This window comes from Amblyomma maculatum, chromosome 1, assembly GCF_055883805.1.
Source record: "Amblyomma maculatum isolate TAMU_Amacu chromosome 1, ASM5588380v1, whole genome shotgun sequence".
NCBI classification, from domain to species: Eukaryota; Metazoa; Arthropoda; class Arachnida; order Ixodida; family Ixodidae; genus Amblyomma; species Amblyomma maculatum.
The window spans coordinates 12,367,465-12,390,180 of NC_139344.1; the positions used below are offsets into that span (position 1 = coordinate 12,367,465).

General features: G+C 48.4%; 1 protein-coding gene across 1 annotated transcript in view; it reads right to left on the minus strand.

Moving 5' to 3' along the window:
- Window positions 1-22,716, minus strand: part of LOC146201778 (CD109 antigen-like) — a 110,276-nt gene that overhangs the window by 86,376 nt on the left and 1,184 nt on the right. The window lies entirely within an intron of this gene.

Below are 22,716 nucleotides of genomic sequence, written 5' to 3' on the forward strand. Positions count from 1 at the left end.
GAGAGTTACTGGCAGCTCAACCTATATATTCATAGTTGACGCAGTCACTGCAAACAGAAGTGCATGAAATAATTTCACTCACTGAGCGGCCGTCACTGGAAAGTCTCATCCAGATTATGTATAAATGAGAGCAGAAGTGGGTTCACTGGATGGATTTCGCTGAGCAACGCTTTATTCAGAAGAGGGTAGGGGATTTCCTAGATGGCGTCCCAGCTGAGTTTGCAGCCAGCCGTGCCTCTGCTGAGCAGGCAGGCTGGAGCTGTCCACCTGCTAAGTGGTTGCACTTGCAAAAGTGGCTCTATACAATAACCCATTCAAGTGGTCCCAGTAACAAAATTTCCATCTGGAGCAGCTATAGATATATATATATATATATATATATATATATATATATATATATATATATATATATATATATATATATATATATATATATATATATATATATATATATATTTATAACGTAGTGGCTGCGTGTTGGTATAGGGATTCTCCTCAGACTTAGATTTTCTCTGTCACCAGTCACCTTGTTTATATTTCTCGTCCTCCTACGATTCAGCTCGCACGGACCCGCCGCAGCCTAGGAAGCACTTTACTGTGCACGCCCCCCGAGCGCCGCCGGAGTCATGTCCCGCCCCCACACTTTCGCACCTTCAACTCTCAGGGCTATACGGACCACGCGGCCCACCACGAGAGGAACACACGGACTTGAGCCGCCGCTGTCTAAACTTGACGGTTTGAAGGTTCGAGAGACGCGCGAGATGCAGGGGGAGACAAGGTTCAACCGGTTCCATCGGACGACAGACACGGCCGAGACGAGGCGCGCCAGCAAAGTCCGGAAAACAACGCTCAACGGATCCACCCAACCTCCCAAAAGTCTTGATCCATATTTTGGTTTTGAACGCGTTTCCGCTAACTGCTGACGCCTTCGCTTCACGAAGTTTCGAGTTCGGGTAATGCGAAACGGCTGCATCGTACTGCCCCCCCCCCCCCCTCCCCCCAGAAAAAAAAAAAAAGAAAAAGACAGCGTACTTTATATTTTTGGCGGAAGCTGCACGAATGTCGTGAAGTATTTGCGACGAGTTTGTACGACTGTCATGAAATATTTGCGAGTTTTAGCGCCCCGTCGGTTAGGTGAGTAAAAGAGTAGCGGGGCGCCGATTTGTATGCGCAGAATGCGATGATAAATATGTAAGCGACCTATATAGAGTCGTCATCTCATAATTTAATGGAGCGCAGAGCTGCCGGGGATAATACCCCCTTTTCTTTTTTTTTTTTTTTTTTTTCTGACGTCGGAAGACTGAGGCCTTAGTGTTTTTATTCTGTCTTCCAAAGAAAAAAGAAAGAGGCACTTTTTTTTCTTAACGTTGTTTATCCTCAGGGTATAAAAGAATATGTAAAAATAAAATAAAAAAGGGGGCCTTAAATGAAAGAAAAAAGGTTGGCAGTTCTAATAAAGTCCAAGAGGGAATTACGATCAGGCCCCTGCGTCCAAGCAATGTAAGATGAGGGGTCACGCAAGCAGCAAAGCCACAACTCTGCAAATGTGCTCCCTCCGCCAACGTAATTGGCGAAAATTCCTATGCAGTTCTGGGTTCTGAAATTTCGCGCCTGTGACAGAGCCCAGGAAAAGGTGCAAAGTGGTAACGGTGCAAACAAAATACTCTCAATCCAGCGTCTCCAACTTGTCCACAGCCAAATTTACAGCAGAACCACCGGCTCACTGAGACCAGCACGGGTCAGACTTAAACGGAAAACTATCAAGAAACTCAAACGTTCCTCACCGTACCCATATACTCGGTAACCGTAACTTTTTTCACGTAGGGATACCCTGCGGGCTACTGACTGAAATAATAATAATAATAATAATAATAATAATAATAATAATAATAATAATAATAATAATAATAATAATAATAATAATAATAATGATGATGATGATGATGATGATGATGATGATGATGCGCCCAAACATGTCCGGCGTTGCGAACACCACTGTTTTACATTTATTCTTGCGAAGTGTACATCTCTAAATTGTTTCACCCCTTCAGTTCGTTATGTGCAGCATGGTCTCCGCAAAAACGTGGCAGCCTTTCACTAAGGCAGCGTCTACATTGCCACTTTGCGCAAGAACTGCAGCTATTTCGATCGCGCGGTATACGCAAACGGTGCGGAACGAAGCGCAATAAATAGCGCGCAAAGTACCCCCCAAAATGCGTCAATTTCATGACATCCATAAGGAACACTTCCGGCAGAGCTCGTATCATCTGAGGCTGTGGGCCAAGATGGACGAGCACCGGTAGCTGAAAACAGGCGAACAAGAGCGAGGCGCGCCGCAAGGATACCGTCGTCAGCTCGTAGACAGCTCGCCACTGACAGATGGGGTGTCAAGTTGCGGAGAGGCACGTGGGTCGCCACCTGCGAAGCTGCCTGGGCGCCTGCTGGCGGCGAAACTACAGCTCAAGTAACGCAGCCCAAATAAGCATCGAAAAAAAGAACGCACAGATGCGCTTTGACTCAGTTTTGTTTGCCGAACACACATGCCCTCTGTCATGGAAGACAAGAGCTGGCGAGCTGAGCGCAGCCATGTGCTGCGTCGTCTGCCCTATACACGCGGCTGCGTTTTGGGCGAACTTTGTCCGCCTTATTTCAACGCTCTGCCTCAGCTATTCAAGGCTTATAATAAACTTCTTGGGACATGCCGACAATAGTTGGCATTTTAGTGAATTAAGGTAAACAACTGGAACCTTTTCAATGCACGGATCGGCTGTCTGATCAAATTAGGTTGATTTGCAGACACACAAAAAAGAGAAATGCTGCCACGAGCAAAACACATTTTTACTGCCTGTTTATAGTTCGCATGTCTGTGCTCGCGCAGCTCGTCCACCTTATGTAAAAAATATACAGCCCACAGAAAATGCTTATAGGACGCTCTTGTAGCATCCTCGAGCTCTGGAGTAGTAAGTTCAATGGTTTCCTCACAGTAAACAGATTTGAAACGCTGGAGTAGCAAAACAATTGGCACTACATGGCCCAAAAGCAAACATGTTTTTACAAAGGTTCAATGCCTGGTTTCGAAGCTCCAGTTTGCGCGTTTCACGCGACATTAGTTCACGGTACCATGCCCAGTTACCGCTAACATAGAAACCACATCCTGCAGCAAAAGAAGCAGCCACTCATTTCGCCTCGGAAAGCACTTCAACAAGAGCGCGTTGACAGGGCGGCTGCAACAAAATAAAAAAAAAAAACGAGGGCATGCAGTCGCCGGTAGTTGTGCATCATCGAGGTGACTGTTTACGGGGTCACTTAGACCGGTATCGGGGAGGAAACGTGTCAACGCGACGTGTTACAGCGCATTCCATCCATCAAACTCGGCCCGAACAAAGGGCGGTAATCCTGAGAGCGAACGGGACGAAACCCGACAGGCCTTGCTTGCCGCGAGCAGACAAGCTCCGCAGACAACGTATGGCCAGACTCGGCATCTTTCTCTGCGGCTGCGTGGAATCTTGCCGCGCGTGTCGGTATACGGGTGCAGACAAAAGGAACTCGCGGATTCTATGATCAAGCCGAAGCCTACAGTTCGCGTAGACCTGTACACTGAAAATGATTTTTATATAACTTCACTCATTATAAGAGTGTAATTACTCAGTACTCCCTTACTGCAGTCATTAATTTTCTCCCTTATTAAAAATCTACTCCACCTTCGGGGATTCCCCTAAATATTGACCAACCACATATTATCCGGTCATCCGACATACTTAGTCCGCAGATCAAGCCCAACAGGCACTGCTTGTTTACTATCGCAAAAAGCACGATTTCCTACATCGTGGTACTGCCCCGAAGTTGCGATGCAGATAGATGTTCTGCTGTGCGGCGCATGTACCAAGAGGCGTTTCATCTGACAGTTGACGCCTTTTCTCCCTCATCAGGCAGCGGACAGGCTGACCGAAACCAAACAGGAAAACGCGAAGCGCGCGCACACAGTGCGGGGAGAGGGGTTTTGTCGTCGGTTGCCCGTGCAGCACGGCGTGCTACCGGCTAGAAGAAAGCAAGAAGACCGATGACTCAATCGGGGGAAGCGCATTCCGTGCATGCAAAATGCAGCGGCTATTTATGCGCACGCTAGAACCACACCTTCTTTCTGCCGCATTTCTCAGGCGGGCGAAAGCACGGCCATGGCACAACTACCGCGGCGTTTTCCGGCTCCACGCGGCTCGCCGACAGTTTGCGCAAGTCGAGTCGCCCGCCGGTGCATGTCGAGACCGCGCACGTCCCCGCTGCAGCGGCGGCCGCTACCACGTGCCGTATTGAACAGCTCCGTCTCTGTTTTGAGCGCTGGTCGCGTAGCGACGCGTGTCCCTCTCTGCCGGCAACTTGCCGACCAGCATGAGCACCATGCAGATGCCGACCCCAGGCGGACGCCGCGTGCAGGTCCTGCTGCAGCCCACCTGCGTCGGACGTTTGGCCGACTGCGCTCGCAGACGTCAGAGTATTCTTGAGCGACTACCGGCCACGAAACCTGACGATCATTCTGGCGAACAGCTGGGTTGGGAAAGGAGAAACCAAACATTCCCGACAGCCGCGAAACCGAGAGTGCCTACATATCTCTTCGGTCGCAAAACGTTTAGTTTGCTTTTGTTTCCGGATTCAACATCCCTAAGCAACTCAGGCTATGTGAGGCGCCGTAGTGGAGGGCTCCGCAAATTTCGACCACCTGGGGTTCTTTAACGTGCACTCACATCGCACAGCGCACAGCCGCCTTGCTTTTCGCCTCCACCGAAAAGCGGCCATCGGAGCGGCCGACATTCGATCCTGCATCCTCGGGTACAGCCGTCGAGAGCCCCCTAACCACTGCGCCACCGCGGCAGCGAAAGGTTTCTACGCACGTCACCCACACGGGCGTGGGCGGCCTACGCATCTGTGAGCACCGAACACTCCTGCAGGTTTGACTGGCATATAACTTTCCTGTCGCTTTAGGCCAGGGATCGCAAACACGCGGGCCCCATGCAGCCTGTCGAGGCGTGCGATGCGGCCCGCCGGCTCCAAAAACTTCAGCCTTTGTTGCCGAATAATGTGACAGATTCTCGAACCTGCTTTGCCAACAAACTCCTGCTCCGACTAAAGTCAACTAGTGACCTAGTCCCCAGACGGTACGCGCTTTTCCTGGAAATGACAAAAAAAAAAAAAAAAAAAAAAAAAAAAGCATCGGTGAACTTTGGACGCGCATTAGCTGCGCCTTCAAGAGCTAGGCGCCAGACACTCGCCCTCGCGTTCATTTCCAAGCCTACATTTTGTTTTGAGGATAATTGAAGATAAATATTAATTAACCCTCGTATCCTTCCAGTGCCGAACCAGCCTGACGTGGAGCCCGTTCGGCGTTGAGGCAGAATCAAGCACGCACGCACACAGGAACGAGAAGTTGTAGTTGAATATGTTATTTAGGTTTTTTTTTTATTATTGTTTTCAGTCTTTTTTATCATTTACCGGCCTCCGGCCCTTGTGGGGCGATATTTTCCCATTGCGCCCCGCATAGAAGTACGAGTTTGGGAACCCTGCTTTAGACTATTCAGGGCATTTTCGCTACCTTTTCTGTAACGTTGACTGGCATGTGCCCATTTCTGCGTGTTTTTATTATTTCTCCTATTTGTGCGGAAGTTTCACAACGTTGACACGTAAGCCCATTCGGAAGTTAACTCAGGTGGACGAAGTGCTGTGTTATGACCACTTGGTATGTCTTGTTCCCCAGTTTCGCCCACTTCTGTTTGCAATGGATCCTATTGTAACTGCATCCTATTCTCGGCACATACAGAGCCAGGACGTCTTTCTACTCGAACAAGTTGCACACAAGTTCTGAGCAACGATTGCCCCCAAGACTATACTGCAACGAAACCAGTCCGCTTCGAGTACATATGCATGCCAATGAGGCAGGAACACGACGGTATAGAGGGACTTGTTTTCCATTTCGTCTCACGTCGGCCTGTGCTCTTATTTTCAAGTGACGCCTTTTGCGACGACCTAGTAGAACCTCCTGCATAACGTGACGCGTGACCGGTAGTAGATCAATAAAGTGCTCTTATCTGTCTGGAACTATACAGAAGAAAAAAAAAAAGTTTTATGTCTGCGGCTGGATGACAAGTGAGAATCGCAAATGGTTTTTCAGGTGTCGCCATATAATTGCTAATAACTAATACGTTTCCTTATAACGCGAAATTACAGCGAAATCCCCATCGTCTTATGCTCTGTTTCCATTCCTTCAGTGGTCCACTCTCGTAAACCATCAATTTGTGATATCTAAACATTATATGCTCTGACGATACCTACTTCTCCTTTATTCTGTTAATATCAACTAAAAAATGTTCCTAACACGCGTCTGCTCTCTAACGATATGGTTCTCTCCTTCTCTGTGGCTCTGAGCCTCAATTACATTCCATTTCGCCGCTTGCTCATTTAGCCTAGCTCTAGCCTTTTAGCAGCCTTAAAGAATTCGGCTCTTTACATGCGTACACCGGTAAGATAAAGATGCATACAATTCAGTACCTTGCATTTAAACTCTTCCGGTAACTGAAACGAAAATTAGCACCTTCAAAGAGTTCGCGTTACTGAGTTTGGAAAATTAATGGGCCCTGAAGTCGCAGCAGCAGCCAGCGAGCAGACTGGCAATATCCCAGGCCGCTTGACATCGCTTCCGAAGCGTAGAACAGATGCGCAGATACCAGGCGCCATGTAAACGGTGAGTTGCTGAACAGGGCGCGAAGGACATCTTCAGGGGCGTTCACGTTCGTCCTTTGCATATAGTGCGTTACGAGACAGGTACAAGTACATTACACGGCCGGTCTCCGTATTTCACCGCATTCGCTTTTTTTTTTTTTCTCTCTCGTCTGGTTCCCGCAGAGCTTCCTATGACGCGAGAAGAGGCTGCGGTTACCGACGAACAGAACATAAAGAAGGGGGCGAGGGGTGGCTGCGACCGTTCGCCCTAAACGCATCGCGGATGAAACGAGACGGACCGCTGTTTCCTGCTTGAGCGCACACGGCAGCTCGCGGGAGCCGCCGTGTCTGCGCCCGTCCTGCATAATCGCCAACTGCGGCGCCCGAGGTGTACACGCGTTCCGATTAGGTAAGCGCCAAGGAAGGTGCCCATTTGCGTGCACCACATAAAACGCAGACGTGGATAAAATCGTGGGACGATTGCCTTCCTCCATTAATGACTAGATATGTGCGTGCGCACGCGAGGAGAGCACCTCTCGAAAAGCCCTTTCGAAGTGTCGGAAGTGCACTAGAGGTCCCATTTAGAGAAAAAAGGTGGCCTTATTAGAAATCTATGATAGCTTCCCTCCGACGGACTTCAAAAATAAAACAGTTACACCAAGGTTCCCTCTTTTGTTACATGAAAGTGCCAGAGTTCCCAATGCAAACGGAGAATTTCACCAGCGTCTCCCAAAGCTTGAAGCTGATTGACGCATATGAACGGAAAGAGAAACGCTAGCAACGCTTACCGCCGGTCTCTACGGTGGCCAATAGCTCTTCAATCCGAGTAGTGCCCCCGCACGTATTTTATAATACATTTAGCATGGATACCGAGAGAGAGAGAGAGACAGAGAGGGGGGGTGGGGGAGGAGTAAACATTTATTTACACTGAAATGAATTGGATAAGGGAGGTGCGTATGGTTGTGGCGCTGGGTGGCAAACCCTATTCCGGGACGCCATTGGCCGCCGCCGCTGTCCGAGCTCTCTGGACCAGGGCACGCTGGGCCTGCAGGTCCGAGCTGGACAGGGCCGCCTCCCAGCCCTCCCAAGTTGGCTGTTTTATAACTTTTATATTTGTATTTTGCTGGAAGGCCCACACCATGTGGTATAGAGAAAGAGAGATAATAAAACGACACTCTATAGCAGCGTATACACTTAGGCTGGTTAGTGTGGTTACGCGAAATATTTAGAGACTCATACGCCTTGCATGCGACAGATTGCTTGGCGCAGGTAGCGCGCCGCTTGCTCCAGCGGTGCCAGCGCGAATCCTGAAATTGAGTCAGAGCTTACCGTTCATTCTAAGAGGGCGCAGCTCGCGTATCCGGGGGAAACAATTCGCAGGTTAGTCCGCTGAGTATACTAAAGCACGGAATTCAGAAACGTATTTCCTTGCGCCGCAGGCTACCCCTGTACACTGTCTTCTTTGCGCACCTACATCTTCCGAGAGCACCCATATAAGCCCAGGCGTCCTTTCAAGCTGCGTTCTTTTGCATCTTCCATTCTTACAAGCGCGCGTCCATAGACTAGATAGCATAGCCACGGCCGCTCAATGGAGGAGGCGCACTTCCATTGAGCGGCCGTGGCATAGCGTTCTACCTGCATGGCAAATGAATGCAGTGTATGTTATGCGTGGTCATGCACAGAATACGTACAGGCGTAAAAAGGTATGATAGATCCGCAATGTTATCCAAGTGGGGATTGCGCACTCGGAAGGACACAATGGAGAAACAAGACGGACGGATGGCATTGACTGCGTCTCTACGGCAAACATACGGGCCGCGGACATGGAAAAAGTGAAAATTCGGACCGCGAACGTCTTCGACGCACTGAAAAAAGAAAAAAAAAAACAATTGATTTATTTCCAACTGCTAAGATCGCCCCACGTGCGCTCTCACCAGGCAGCACGCGTCAAAACAGCAAGTTTCGACCTTGCCACAGGTGAGTGGGCCCAGCAGCTGCGCGGCCGACATGCAAGGCCACTCTCGTGCAGCGAAGCTCAGGCCCGATTTCTCGCACCACAAGTCCCGCAGCCAATCCGGAAACGTTTTCGCATCACCGCATCGGCGCCAAAGCCGAACCCCCCACACACTGCGTATCCGGCAACGGGACAGCGCAGACAGTGCACGGCTCCGCTTCAGCGCGAACCGCTACCGCGACGGGAACCCGATGCGGCTGGCCTCGCGACGAGTGGTGTTGCAGTGAAAGTGACCGGGCTCCGTGCAGTGCTAAACATTACTCCCCCCATTTCACTGCATACGCGCGTCATCGCGGCCGCGGTAAGTATACAGCGTCGAGCCCGGTGCGGGGCGGAGAAAGCTGCAACAGGTGAGACCACGGGTGTCAGTCGCGATGACAGACCTGGAGCTCCGCTCCCGACGGCGACGCGTTACTTCAGACAGCTGCGGCAATTACGGCTGCCGCATACTGCGCGCGCGACCACGCGGAACGGCCGGGGATCCTGACGAGCGTTTAAAACGACGGCTGCTCTCTCCCCCTCTCCTTCGCTGGCTGAAATAATAAAGGACCGCTCTCCGGATGTTTTCACGGCCCACGTGACGGCACCACGCGGAGCAAAAAACGAGAGACAGCACGTCGCTTCCATTTAAAGAGTAGGTGATTATGATAAAAAAAAAAAAAAAAAGTTTATTGCCAAGGTGGACACTCTGGCCTCATGGGCGCTTGAGCGCATATTGTCACACGTTTCGAATGCGTTGTCTAGTTCGGTTCTTCGGTGAAGTGAACGCTGGCTGTGCTCAAGGGTAGGTGAAAATTTGCTTTTGAAATGCAACAGTGTAAGCTAAGTTTTGGATCCGCAGGTGAACTTCTAGAACAACAAAGTTTAGAATCCTCTCTGGAATGTGCAGTGTCGTCCAGGTCCCCTCCCGAGCTCAGTCAGGCCGATAAGTAGTGCTTGTGGTCATTAATGGAGAGCGCTTGTACCGTCGGTCTCGTTTCGTCGGTGCGTTATCGTCTCTGCTCAGATCAAACTGCGAAGAGAGAGAAATCGGTGTCGTCAGCTGGAGCTGCTTCCAAGTTCAAAAAATGATGTACCTCACCTATTTTGTAGGCGACCTTCACGCAAAAAAAAAAAAAAAAAAAAAAAAAAAACGATATGTGAGCTTGTTAGTTGCTGAATGGCATTGAAGTGGAGGTTGTCTTGCTCGTTATCAGCTCGTTGCTATTGGCCTGCCATATACATACGTCTCGCTTGTATATGCTAACATGCTAGCACCTTTTTGTCCCATAAGAATGTGGTAATATTGTACTGGAGCTAAAATTAGATTCCATGCTCATTGTTTACCGCATTTGTGTCCAAATAAGGTACGAAAGCAAAAAGAAAAAAAAAGAAAAGGAGGAATCTGATCACAAGACAAGTCGCAAACCTTTGTAAGAACGCTCTTACAAAGGTTTGCGACTTGTCTTGTGATCAGATTCCTCCTTTTCTTTTTTTTTTTCTTTTTGCTTTCGTACCTTATTTGGACACAAATGCGGTAAACAATGAGCATGGAATCTAATTTTAGCTCCAGTACAATATTACCACATTCTTATGGGACAAAAAGGTGCTAGCATGTTAGCATATACAAGCGAGACGTATGTATATGGCAGGCCAATAGCAACGAGCTGATAACGAGCAAGACAACCTCCACTTCAATGCCATTCAGCAACTAACAAGCTCACATATCGTTTTTTTTTTTTTTTTTTTTTTTTTTTGCGTGAAGGTCGCCTACAAAATAGGTGAGGTACATCATTTTTTGAACTTGGAAGCAGCTCCAGCTGACGACACCGATTTCTCTCTCTTCGCAGTTTGATCTGAGCAGAGACGATAACGCACCGACGAAACGAGACCGACGGTACAAGCGCTCTCCATTAATGACCACAAGCACTACTTATCGGCCTGACTGAGCTCGGGAGGGGACCTGGACGACACTGCACATTCCAGAGAGGATTCTAAACTTTGTTGTTCTAGAAGTTCACCTGCGGATCCAAAACTTAGCTTACACTGTTGCATTTCAAAAGCAAATTTTCACCTACCCTTGAGCACAGCCAGCGTTCACTTCACCGAAGAACCGAACTGGACAACGCATTCGAAACGTGTGACTTTCACATTCCTTGCTACAAGTGTTCTGTGCAAGGGAAGAGGACTTCTCTAAATGGCTCACCGACAACGATAAGAGCCTGCTCCGGTTCCTTACGGAAAATAATTTACATGAGTTTCTATAATATGCCTTATGGCAAACATGCGTTAAAAAAAAAAAAAGTGTTCTGTGCACGCGCTGGGAAGCGAATACCTTGCTTACGTGAGTTGACCGCACCACCTGGCAGGCATTACTTTCGAGCGCGAAATGCCGTTATCTGGAAGCCGGAGCCAACGTTTTCTTCTGGACATCTATGCTAGACGCATGCCAAAGATTTGAGACTGGGAATTATAGCTACTCCTTCAATACTACCTGCAATCTTTCCATCGGCAAGTATTCGTAGTTTTTCAGCATTGGAACATGAGTTTCGGTTAATGCGAGAGCTTGAAACGTGACATTGCTTTCGTCTCAACGGAAAAATGCAGGCGCCTTCCAGGATGCTCCTTCTTTCTTTAATCCCATCGAACGAAAATAAAAGGAAGACCAACTACCGCAGAATAAGCGGGAAGCCAGCAGTAGTTTACAAGTACTGATCGATCTGAAACTCGAAAGAGCTTGGCTGTATAGGATAGTTGCTGGGACATTCTTGCCTCCGTCCCCTCGTTTCAGCGGTTTTAATTTTACAAGATCAAAAATTCCTCAGACGTTTCGTCCAAAAAACCACTCGGGCTTATATATAGATCCATCGGGTCACACCAACACCTCTTTCTAAAGGTTCCCAGATGCGTGCCATCCAGCTTCGTACATGTACGTTACAGAGAGCAAGTAACCGATTGGAATTACTTAATCTGAAGTCTTATTTCAGCGACCATGGTCAGTTACCGCCCTCTAAATGTACCTGAACAATTACAAAAGAGTAATGGAATAAGGCTGCAACAAAAGGTAAGCTGCAACAGTATGTGGATCGGGAGCTTCCGGACGTGCAAGCTGGGTTTCGCAAGGGCAGAGGAACTAGAGACCAAATTGCCAACCTTCGCTGGATCATGGAAAAAGCAAGAGAGTTCCAGAAACCCATCTACTTCTGCTTTATTGATTATGCGAAAGCGTTTGACTGCGTAGATCACAGCAGATTGTGGCAAGCTCTCCAAGAGATGGGAGTTCCAGTTCACCTCATCTGTCTCCTCAGGAACCTGTATGAAGGGCAAGAGGCCACAGTCAGAACTGGGCATGGTCTTACTGATTGGTTTCCGATTGAGAAAGGAGTGAGGCAAGGCTGCATACTGTCGCCCTGCCTATTTAACCTATAATGCAGAGTGCATCATGAGGAAGGCCGGTCTGGACGAGTCTTCAGCTGGAGTGAAGATTGCTGGAAAACGTATCAACAACCTTAGATATGCGGATGATACCACTTTAATGGCAGAAAGTGAAGTGGAACTCAAGAGACTTCTGATGCGCGTACAAGAAGAGAGTGAGAAGTTTGGGCTTAAACTGAACATTAAAAAGACGAAGATCATGGCGTCTTGCCCTATCAAGTCCTGGAGCATCAATGGACAAGAAGTGGAAGCTGTGACAGATTTTCTCTTCTTGGGCGCCAAGATTACCTCGGAAGGAGACTGCAGCCATGAAATTAGGAGACGCCTGCTTCTGGGAAAGAGAGCAATGGTTAGCCTTGACCGCCTAGTGAAGAGCAGAGACATTAGTCTGCCAACCAAGATCCGTATAACTCGTGCTATGGTCTTTCCAGTTGTGATGTATGGATGCGAGAGTTGGACTGTGAAAAAGGCTGACCGCCGAAGAATTGATGCGTTTGAATTGTGGTGCTGGCGAAGACTCTTGAGAGTTCCTTGGACTGCCAGAAGATCAAATCAGTCGATATTGTCGACCATAAACCCTGACTGCTCATTGGAGGGTCAAATTCTAAAAGCTCAGCTACTTTGGTCATCTGATAAGAAGAGAGGAGTCGCTGGAGAAAGATTTGATGTTGGGAAAGGTTGAGGGTCGCCGGAGAAGGGGTAGGCAGCGAACGCGGTGGTTAGATGGCATCCTCGAGGCACTGCAGATGAAGTTATGTGATGTTAGGAAGATAGTGAGAGACCGGAAAGCGTGGCGTGACATGGTCCATAGGGTCACGAAGAGTCGGACACGACTGAATGACTGAACTGAACTGAATGGAATAACTATTATGCCATTTTACTTCCGCTAGCTTTTATTACCACAACCCAAATATACAAGCCGGTGGGGCTTTTTTGATGTGTAGCTTTTCTCAGTTGTAACTAACGGGCTGTTAATTGTCACGAGCAGTTGGGTTTCGAAGATTTCGTTGGCATTTGTTTTCCACGTTTCCATTCGAAAACATCGGCTCTACCAGTGTGGGCGCTGGAAGGGAGGACGGAGCTGTAAAGAAGACCTTGCGCAGCAGCTCGCAGTTACGCAAAGCAGCCTGCTTCGTTGTTAGCGCTCTGAGGGGACAGAGTTCGCTAAGCGCGACACTCTGTTGTGCCGTGGTAAAGAAACGTGAACCGTGGAACACGGGACCAACATGCGCGCGCCGCTGTTATACGCAGCCCGACAAACACTGTCTCTGTCGTGAACGAATATTACGCACCAACGTTATAGTACATGCCATCAAGTTCGGGTTCCCAGTTATGCCAGTGGTTTTTATGTTTCGAGTACAGAAAATAACTGACTACTACAAACTGATTACTGAAACAATATATATATATATATATATATATATATATATATATATATATATATATATATATATATATATATATATATATATATATATATATATATATATAATTAGATTAACGAGAACATTACTCGTCGTAAAAAGTGCATTACAAACCGCCTAGAAAATATTACTAATTATAAGTAATCAATTACGTTACGTATAACTCCGGTGTCAACTCAACAAAACAGTCGTCTAGCCGCGTGTTATGAACAGGGCACGTGGGGACGTATTGTAAAAGAACATTTATCTATTTTCCATTTCAGCAGCACCATCAATGACGGCATCATATATGAAAGCAGCGAGCGGTCACTCACGAAAATCGCAAGCTAGCGGATCCTCAAGTCTCCGATAAAAAACCTTCGCCACTCGCCACATGCACCGGCTCAAGATTGGCATTGACAAGGAGCCAATGGTGAGGTCTGGTCGCCAATGAGCTAGTGGTGGGGTAGCTTCCCGCAAACCCTTGAAAGCTGCATTACCGAGAAAAAGCGACCAAATGCCGCAGGGCCAAACCCGGATCCGAAATACGGAATGGCTCCCTTATATAATGTTGCTCTCGCTCACTTAGCGCTTCGACCGACAAGTCCTGAAAGTGAGATCTCGCGCCTCGATCCAGAGCGAGCCTTAAGCCTAAAAGCTGCTGCGGGCAAAGACCGACCTTTTAATCGGCAACTTAAGTTACGATAACCTCGCAAACGAAACACGCCGTGTAGACATAACGACGAGCACCACCACGCTTTTCCGCGAAGGCGGCGTCCCCACAGCTGCGGAGAGAGCGTGCGCAACAAATACGGCAGGTATCGCATGCGAAGAGGGCAAATGTGCGCGCAGCGGGCAGGAACGTGTTTTGGGGCGAGGGGGACATGCCCCAACAGTTAGCTCACGATGAGAACCTGCGCGCCGTCGCTTGCTCCGCGGTGTAGGCAGCCAGGTAGGTCCGGCTGGCAAGAAAAACGAACAGATAGCGAATCGAGCTCCGCGATCGCGAGGATTGAGAACCACGCCGGAAGGAAGCACTCCCTTGGCGGACGCGCTCTTTCGCGGACGTCTGTTGAAACGCCCTCTCGACGTGGGGAGGTAGCTGGTTAGCATGGCTTGCGACCTTTGCGCCAAAGGCAGCCAGATGACTTGCGATGTCAATGTGATTAATTGTTCCGTTTTTCTTTCGCCTTCCAATGAGCACATTTCAGTCCTACAGTGTAAGCAAAGCAGCAATGGGGGCTAGTTGGTTGAACATTTCAAGACATTTGCGCGCTACGATATAAACAAACGCACAGGGGAGCAGGAAAAGTGGCGTACACAGGACAAGCGAGCGTGTAATGCAGTGTAAACAGTTCATTGCATCAACGGTGTTTGCGCTAATTTCAATTAACGGAACACCTTAATACAGAACAGTCAAACAAGATATTTAATTGACGTAGAAATTCTAACCAAGCCATGTTCAACCTTCGTGAAACATATATTCAAAAGCTGCGCAGTGGAGGGTAATGAAGGACGCTAAAAGCAGAGCAGTTTTCCATGCATAAGTATGCATGGCATATCTGAGTGTATTATACACTGAGAGTGAATCGTAAACGAAGGAAAGCTGCAAGAGCGCTGGTTTTAGCTTTTTTTTTTTTTTTTTTTTTTTGCGCATACCCTTTTTCATAGGTCATGCATTATGCGGCTCCGCCAGTGTTCAAAGTCTTTAGAAGGTAAGGGTGAGACACGCTCTCGCTCCCTTGAGCTCTCGACTTTGAGGTGTGCCATATACGTGCCGCGAGAGCCCGACTACCTTGCTTATATCACGGAAAGCCCATGGGAGGCAGTTCTCACAACGGCTGCGTGGGCAGTTTTCAAAACAGCTGTGTATACATCAAAGCTTAACCAAAATGACGATACAACAGAATTGGTCTCAGGCATCCCGCTCCCCCTCTTTTTCCTTTTTTTAACGCCAGAGTGTTAGTACCCCCATGCCGAGGAAAAAAAAAAAGAAAAAAAAAGAAAAAAAAAATGTCCGGCGCCGTCGGCCCCGGCAGTTTTAAGCCTAGCAGCCTGAAAAACTCCCGAGCATACCTATGAAAGGTGGTATTTGGCAGGTGACATGCCACAGCACATTGATTTAAATAGGCGACAACATAACCATGTAGCCCGCTGTACAAACATGACGTTCTAGCGTACATGCGACATGAATAACATTGATCGTCTATGATATTTTTTTTTCTTTTTAATTATAAGGTGCTAAATTTCAGCTGCACATTTACGATGTGTACGTCTGCGTCATTAAAAAGATGACCGGAAAACAGAACAGGTACTAAGTTGTGAAAATAAAAGGACTCCTGTTCCGATACAAAAATAGGACAACACACACGCAACAGATCAGGTTGACTAACTTTGCGGTATCACTGCGGCCTGCATATCGTATGCCAGCATTAAATGCTCTTACCTTCCATTTAGGCAAACGTGCACTGTCCGGGAAGCGCGGTGAACCTGAAGCCGAAGTAATCCGAAAACATCGCTATATATCCGCCGAATAGTAACCAAGTGAAAAGAAAAAAAAAAAAAAAAAGAAAACGTGAAAGCGCAGCCACGGCGAAATGACAGTATACAAAGGAAATTTTGATAAATTTTCTCCTTGCTGACGAGTTAAGCATCCTTGGTTCATTATGCATGATATTCATGTTTAGGTGCTGAGAGAGGTGCGAAAATAAAGCGGGGGAAGTGCGACCCTGCGTGGCTGAAAAGTGAGTGTTCTTTCCTCACTTGTTAGCGCACCATCATTCTTTGTTATGGCACTTGAATTGCAGCTACACCATAACTACCCCCAAATGTTGGTTATTCTGCCCAGACGCCTTCAAACACGTAAGAGCTTTTCGAATAGAATGTAATTGACTACTAGTAATTGATTACTATAAAAATCTAATTGGACTAACCAGAACGTGCTTGAAGTGAGCGCACCCTTTCGCAGTACACTCGCCACGGCTTAAAAGAGAAAAAAGAAGAAAAAAAGAAAGTTTCCACTTACACAAACGAAACGTTGGGTGCGATTGCCGCCGAAATACAGTTCGGTGATCACCCATAGAAGACCATGTATTCTATACAGCTACGTTCACAACCAAAGTAGCAGCTGTGTGTATATATATATATATAGCTGCCACTTGTTTCTGGTCACTTTCTGGTCGACTTTTTAAACAGCAGTCGAGAAAGCTTCTCTTTCTCAATATATATATATATATATATATATATATATATATATATATATATATATATATATATATATATATATATATATATATATATATATATATATACACACACCATAAAGCAACCGATTATACAGAAGAGTGATGCAGACAATGTAGGTTGACAGCCAGGAATTGTAACGCCGGCAGAATGTAGAAAGTAGCAAGCAAGATCAAGCAAGCCTAGAAGACTGAAAAACAGGGACAAATAGTATGGACAAGGCCGCCACACGTTGCTCCACCCGAAGGAATGCGGCAACATACACCACGAACCGAGAGCTGGCGAATCGTGCCCCTTCAAACGAAAGAGCAAAGCTAGAGGCCCCTAATCATGTACAGAAATATCCTGGAGTATTACAGACTGGGAAGAACATATCTACCTGGAGACAAACAACTCGACAAGAAAGGGAAAATAGCTGCACATAGTCTGCAAACCAAACCCTCATGTTTCCCACCCCTGCATAAAAGCAGAATCAACCAGGACCGAAACTAAGCCAAAACAAGGTACTGTCACGAACATGACGACATGGTATAGCGTGCTAAGAGAACCTGAGCATCGCTTAAATAGGCGATCCGAGACCTAAGCAGCGAGAGGACACGCTGGCCAGCCCTGACCTGCAAACACAGCGAGAGCTGATGTCCAAGGCCACGCAGGCAGCAAGATCCAAAAGAGTCCCAAACTGAGGGCACAGGCCACGATGGAAACCTTCGCATTCAATAAAAGTTTATCACTACTCCTGTCTTCCTAGTCTTCATCTTCCGCTTCTTCCAATCCCACGTGGGTAAGGTTGATATAGCCTTCCCTCAACCAACGCGAAGACGGAAGCCGTGCATGATATGCTGCGTTACCGTGCATTGCTCTACGTCCGCCGAAAAAGACACGGACGGTTTTTACTGTTATGCAGGTCAGTTCAGCAGTGCGAGCACAAAAGTGGGGTAGAAAAAAATCAAGCGGTCCACGAATGAATTTCATTATAAAACAACACAACAACCACAACAAGGGCTCGCGTTTCGCTGCACTGGCTTTTTTCCCTGCGCAAAAGTGTTATAGAAAATCAACGACACTCTCGAGTATGATCTTTTTAAGGCCTTGGCGCATAAAAAGAAAGAAAGAAAGAAAGCTCTGCAGCAACGGCAGTGCGAGACATATACTTCCGGTCAGCCGGCGTGACCCACGCACAGCCGCGCAGCCGTGGCCACCTTGTTACTGCAAAAACAGACAGCAGTAGTTCGAGGAACCTGAAAGTCATCCTTCCCCGCACCGCGGCGGCATATTACGCCCTGTGAAAGCGGCCAGCGTCCCGAGCGGCGCTCCCGTTTTTCGCGGACGACGCCCGGCATTCCTCGCGAGACCTCAAAGCCCCTTCCCCCCCCCCCCCCCCCCCCCTTTCCTTGATGGGCGCGTGTACTTGTGGCGCGGCCTAATAATATAAAAACGCCGCTGTGTACGCTCCCAACTTTTTAACCTATGCAAGTCTGTGCACGTTACGAGCGCTGGTTGGATGCTATATTCGGAGTGATTGCGAAGGCCGGGCGTCGACCAGTCAGGGATTTAACGATGCGACCAGAAACCGCGACCTGCTCCAAACCTGCACTAAAGCGTATCATTTGGTTGGTCCGGCTTCGGGCTCCGACAGCGCGGAGTGCTCCGCAAGCTGCCATATGCCGCATGCACGCATTATGTGTTTGCATCGAATCTCACACGAAGTCGTGCTTATCACCGCCCTCACGGTTGATACGTGAACTTGGATACGCGAAGCGGCGTCGAATGTGATGGAACCCGTCCCGCAGAACCACGACGGGCGCTCTTTTTCTTCCTCGATGCCGATGCATCCGCGTCCGCTGTTCGAGAAAATGACCAACGCAAGGAGCACCTGATATATAGTTCAGCTGTTCGTGTATCCACCAAAACACCCACTACACTACGCGTGTGCTGCCGTGTCGTCCTGTTGTCTCAGAACCACAACGACGCTTATTTCTTTACAGCTCCTTTCGGTGCAAGCTTGCCAGAAGTGTCCGTGTACTCTGACGAATGCCGCGCAGAGGCAGGAAATGGTGTGTATATCATCCGCCTCTGGTCAATACAAAGACGTTAAACAGCTCCGTCGTCACGGGAACGGCAATTTGGCCTTCAAGTGCAACATTGTGGCGCAAGGGGAGCATTTAGCGGGGTACGGCAAAAGTTATACGACAGCGTTTATACAACGTGACGCGGCAAGAAGCACGACTCTTCCCCAAGCGACAAATCTCACCCGCCATCAGACGAGGGCTCGCTCGCGTATAATCACTTGGCATAGCGCCCAGGGAGAAGCACACAGAAATGTATTACGCGGGGGTAAGCTTGAAGCGGCCAAGCCACGTCGCTCACACTGTGCGCCCAGTCCGGCGACACGGCATCATGTCTGGGCCCCGTGCGCGGATTATTTCCCCGGAAAAGGGCAGTGGCTGGAAATCACGTCCCACTTCGCATCCGACCGCGTGGTGGTATAACAGATCGCGCTGAGCTTCACGAGCCCGGTCGCCTTCAGAGTCGACTCCCATCCTCCTGGACTCCCCTTTGGGCCCGATTAATGGATCCCCATGTATTTCTTGGATATTTTTTTCAGCAAAAAAAAAAAAAAGAGGAAGGGGGGGGGGGGGGGGGGTGGAAGGGCAGTTCTGCGTTTTGCAGCTGTCTTTTGTAGAATTCCTAAATTCCTCGGTGTTTGCGCGTGTGTGGGGATCTTTCAAGTAACGGATGAAACCACCTCGAACCCCTCTCGAACGGTATACTTTTTCCACTGCGACATAAATCTTAAAAGATCGCCACCTTCGGACTCGCCTCTGTACCTGGCTACCCAGCCTGTGCGTACTAAATATTCAAATCCCTATCAATTGGCTGCTTGAAGCAGAACGACCAGAAGTCATATAAACCTCGTTTTTACAAAATAAACTTTTTCTCGATTAGATTTAAAGCGAAATGGGGTTTTTCTTGTTGCTCTACCATGTCACGACCTTACGGCATGGAGCCCTTATGTCACCACTTACGCTCTAAATCTGTGTAAGGCCAGAAGGACACTAGGGTGAGGTATGCCTTTCACCTCTCGAGACATCTTGGTTCCTCAAGCGTGCCGTAATGGGTGCATTAAAAGGCTGAGAAGCAAACCCCGTTGCCTGGTTACTGCATGGCGGCAAAGACGGTATACAAAGTACACAAGGCAAATTATGGTGCACTACATGATTTCTCTCAATTCAGAGCTCTCACTGATCGGTCAGCGGTTTTCTTGCCCGCTGTCATGCGCATGACTGGGCTATGGCTTCGTTAATGATCGTGCCTTTGGGCAATTATGATTGGCACGAGCGGCGCTTTTGAGTGAGATAGGTCTTGCAACGGGGCCGTAATTTGTAACCATTAGTATCCTCGATTTTTTTCTTACGACATTTTTCCATCGGTTCCTGTCGTCTCTGACATCAAAACTGGCAGCTGGGAAGCGATATATCGCGCAGGCTCAGTCTCAGTGGAGGGGTTGACCAATGGAAAAGAAATGACTTTACTAGAAAATGATTCGTAATAAAACAAGGATTCTGGCCCTGACCCTGATTACATTTTTTTTTTTCTGTAGCGCGGTGTTGAGCGTCAGATTGGTGTGGAAGGTTTAAAAGCAGCAGTGGAAATGGTCGCAACCTTACCTCTTCAGTTCTGATGCTGCAGGTGGGAACGGTAAACATCATTTCAGAATCTGGAGGTGGCACCAAGGGAAGTAATCTGATGGCGAAATAGTGCTTTTGTTGTGGTTTTTCACGAAGAGGGCCTTTGCCGAAACATAAAAGACCATATCAAGAGATAATGTTGGGCAGGATGCCGAAAGGGCTGTGCTAACACCGAGATTGCACTGGTGAGATCAGTACGACAGTACATGCCCTTCTGCATTGTAGTTAGTTCATTTACTATTAATCTAAGCATATCTTGGCTAGTATCGATGCATGGAACTCGACGTTGTTCAAGGCCTACAACGTATGACGTTCGGCTATATACAGAATAAGCCAGCCATGCTGCTGGTAAAGGTACTGTGATCAAAAATGAACGAAATGACAAGTTATTTGTGATTTAAGCATACATGGTGCTAGTATGAATACGTTAGTGCCGGGGAGACACTTATTATCTGGAGTTTTCTTTCTGACGCCGCGCACGGTGTTTCGTGCGTACAGCACAACGCGACTCCGTTCCTGGTACAGCCGAAAAAAAAAATAATAATGCATGCTATTTATCGACCACGAACCATACTTATCATGTCCGCTAGTTTTGCCGAGCTTCATATTTAATTCAGGAGATCTGTTCTCTGTCACCTCCTTGAAAGCTTTTTTTTCTTTTTTTTTTATGCACACGGTCCAAGAGGAACACAACCAAAACTTCGACTTATTGTTTAAAACTTAAAGTTGGGCTAGTTGATAACGGCTTGCTAGAACCATTTTCTTGGCGATTAATAACAGACACAAACGAAGACGACACACAAGGGACACCCACCAGGGACAAACCCCTAAGACAATTTATTCCAGCAAGACTTAATTGACGTTCTTTTTTCTTTTCCTAGCCTGCATTATGCAAAGCACAAATTGCAGTAACTCAGGTACACCAAGAGGTTTCATTCCACCAAGAACTGCGGTCCGCTGACACATAATAGAAAAAAAAAAAAAAAAAAAAAAAACGCGCCTGGGTTTAGTCTATAACGTGGCCGCACAGGTCTGCGCATCATTTTCATCGATAATAGTACCACATTTATATGCTCTTCGTTATTGGCGCTTTTTCGCCACTGCTGCCCTTGCTTAAAAATCTGCAATTATCATCCCCAATGAACTTTTTCCATCGCATTTCACACGCTTCGCGGGACTCAGCGTAGTCTGTGCACTGACCGGTGCGGCATTGCTAGCCACCGCTGCGCCACCGTGAACACCTTGCACTTGATAGCAACGCTCGCTGACCCCACAGCTGAGAGAAGAAAGCAAAATCGTGCAGCCCCTCCCCCCTTTTTTGCAACACCCGTCACGTTGTTCGTCGACGGGGGCAAGCACAGCATGCGTTCGCAGCCATCTGCGGCCGCGCGCTCCAGGCGGCCCGCGGGAGGTGCCGCGCGGCGTTTCATCGACGCGTCCCGCCGCGGGCGTGCCCCCTGCCCTCTCCGTTTGGCGCGAAAGCGCCCGAGTTCAAAACACGCCCCGAACCGCGCGAAGCGGACATCTCCGAGCATCTCCTGACGCTCGCCAGACGAGTCGACCGGCCTCCCTCCGCGTGCCATTCGAGGAGAGGTTCCACCACAGTGAACAGTGCGGCGGGTCAGCGGTCAGCCAGGTCTGTTCTAATGAGCGCCACAGCACCGAGGACGCCAGCGCCCAACGACGGGGAGAAAGGAGAAGAAAACGTTGTTTTCGCCGCCGTGGCACGCGTCCTTCGAGTGCGCGAATGGCCGTAATGAACGACCGAGTGAAACAGCCGAAGGGCCCGCCCATAAAACGCCTCGCCGCCGCGCTTGGCCCGTTTCCTCAACGGATTCTTCTCGCGGACGCGCACAACAGCGGCCTCAACGCTGCCGCTACTCCGCGCCCGAGCGGCCCATTGTGACAGCGCTGACAGGTATCGGTGACTTCGCTACGGCGTGCCGGCTCCGCAGCTGCAGCACCCTTTGTGGGTGACACGCTACACGCTCAAAACAAGCGTGCCTTCCCCTCAATGCCAGAGAACAGCCAACGAGCCAGAATGTAACGCTCGATGGCTGGAGATTCCAAGGTATCCATCAACCAAACGCGTCGTCGACGCTCGTATAATGTCCGGCTCCTTATGCGATAGATAAGTTAAATCTTCAGTAAAGCGGTAACAAAGAACGTCGATCACATGGTAGAAGTAACATCCACAGGACGTTCTAAAAGCGGAAAATACTCATTTGATAACGCCAGAGCCCCT